Here is a 2,716-nt window from a genome sequence, read left to right as displayed (position 1 = left end):
AGTTCTCTCAGTGACTTTTTTGCAACAAGGATTGTGTCTGCATGTTTACAAGGACAGCCCTCTACCCATCCTGGTAATGTATCTAAAATGACAAGGATGTACTCAAAATTACAGCACTGAGGCATTTGAATATAGTCAATTTGCAAATTGGTTTAGGGTGTGGAACTATACCTGTTGTCCTGGTTTCAGCTAGCTATAATAAACCACGATACCTGTTTTCTCCTGATATGCTATATTATGTGCTAAACAAACTGGGCAGCTGCTACAATACTGTTGGGCTATAGTTGAAAAATTGAGAGCAAACCAATCTCACAGTTATCTGCAATCATCCTCCCCTTTGCTGGTTGGGCCACTGAATGGGCTGTAGGAGCAAGGGCAGGTAACAGGACCCAAGGCATTACCAGACGGCGGCTGTGAAAGTGCCAAAGAGACTTGGGATATAGTTGACATCCCCAATGAGGCCATGCAGTCCTTTCTTCTTCCAGTGTTGAATCTTGGAGAGCTGCCAGTTCAACAAGGGAGGAAAAAATGGGAAAGAGGGCGGACAGACAGATGAAAGAAACAGAGGCTGCACCCTTTGCCACTGCATTGACTACGGCATTTCCTTGCAAGACATCACCTTGAAGACAGAGACGGGCCTGGCATTTGACAACAGTTAAAGAGCTATAAATTCATCCTTCCAAAGTGCGGGCACATCTGGGGTGTAATACATGGTACAAACCAATTTACAGAAGAGGTCTCTTACCAGCAGGTTAACGTGGGCAGTAGGACTTAAAAGGAAAGCATGGTATGCAGGAATGGGGTTGATAATCATAGATGAAGGGGGTGTTACCAGACGAAATACGTGTTGTCCTGAAATACCAACAGCACTTACTGCTTCTGAAGACATGGAGGAAAACCAGAAAAATATGAAGTATATTGAAAAGCACCAGTATTAACTGGGCAAGAAACAATTTTACCATTAACAGATAGATGAGGATAGTCTAGTCGCGAGAAAATAAAGGACCGATGATGTCTATGTCCTTTGGGCTGTCTTAATCACATTTCTGAAATTGTGGTATGAAGAAAGAGTTGGGTGAAAAGCTAGGACTACTGAATCCTTCCAGACAGGAAGGCTTACAGGTCTGTAAGGTCACTCTGACTTCCAATGTTGTTGTTGTTTGCAATAATGAGATGAATTGTCAGGAGCATGTTAGTATTTTCAGGAGCAAAATGTTGAATTGACTGTGCCATGAGTTCAGTTTCGCTCTCTGCCTTTCTCCTCTCCTGACCTGCACTGCAGTGATGGGCAATGGTAACTGATGCGGTAGGCGGCTTTGTCTGCCACTCGATGGCAACAGACTGTAATAGCGCTTGAATGTTGGCAAGGCAACAAAGGCACCAGCAAATACAGCTCCCCCAGCCTCTGGAGCGTTTTCAGCAGCATCGTCTGTGCCAGACTGTTAAAACCGTCCTTGAAGAGGAAGGTTCTGCACTGACCTGCGTTTAAAAGCTGGGATCCAGCAGCCCCCAACGCTGTGGGAGCCTGCAGACGATTTTGGTGGCATCAGAGCAGAAGCAGTGCATGCCTATTGCTCCCGGAGAGGACACAGAGCAGCAGACAGACAGACTCTGCCCAAGTGGGGCAGTTACAGAGCTTATATACCTTTGGGTGATAGCACACGCTTTTCATGGAGCTGCAGTACGTGCCAGCTAAGCAGGACACAGTAAATTACAGCAGAGTGGTTTTGTATGGGTTACTTCAGAGGAGGGAGCTCCAGAGAGTCAGATAAGGAAACTCTGGGAAGGTTATTCCCTTACAAATAATTCACCCCATCAGTAACTGGATGATGCTGGCTCAGAAAGGCCACTGGGTCATGCTGCAGGCATTTTCTAGCTTGCAAAGGTCCACAAGGGCACTGCGGAGGAGCTGGCTGGGACTTGGGGGATCCTCACTCAGTTTTTAGCCTGATTCAGTCACTTATGGCAAAAGTTATTCTGGGATCAATAGCACTTTTCAGCTGTTTTGTGAAAGTCTGGAACATTTTACAAATCTTGGCATTTTCTTATAGGAGTGATGAGTTTCAAAACGGCAAGTCAACAGAATTCAGAGTGGTAAGTATGAAAAAAATTGATCCTGACTGACAACTTGGCTTATCTTGACAGGATCTTGCTCTTGTATGGACTCAGAGGGGTGGATTGCCTGCACAGGTATGTGACATAGCCGTGGTGATACAGCTGCATCTCCTCTGGGAGTACTTCTGTATGTATAGTCCAGTGGTCTCCAAAGTGGGGGTGTTCAAGGCAATCCATTGGGGTGTGGGAAGAAAACACTAGAACTTCAGTAGTACAGGTATGTAACTTATAATAAATAAATATACATGTTTGGGGGGGAGTGCTCAGAAATTTTTTACTGAATAGGGTGCATGATCAAAAAAATTTGGAGGCCACTGCTATAGTCATCCCTGTAGGAGCATCTTTGCCTGAAGTCTCCATGGAAGCATCCCTTTGAGTAGTGGAACGTGGGGAAAATGACCTCACCCTTTTACGATTCCTAACGTTGATTCCAGGGAAGGAAGTATGTGGGTGTTTCAAGGATTTTATTTTCATGTTGTTTATGCTGTGATCAAAATAAGCATATAATAGCTATGAAATGTACCTGGACTATTTGTACATTCTGGAGCATTTCTCCCCCAGCTTGCCTGCATTTGAGGATGTGCTTACCAGGGTTTTCTCT

This window comes from Phaethon lepturus, unplaced genomic scaffold (assembly GCF_000687285.1).
Source record: "Phaethon lepturus isolate BGI_N335 unplaced genomic scaffold, ASM68728v1 scaffold12843, whole genome shotgun sequence".
Taxonomy (NCBI): domain Eukaryota; kingdom Metazoa; phylum Chordata; class Aves; order Phaethontiformes; family Phaethontidae; genus Phaethon; species Phaethon lepturus.
Note: the sequence above shows the minus strand (reverse complement) of the source record.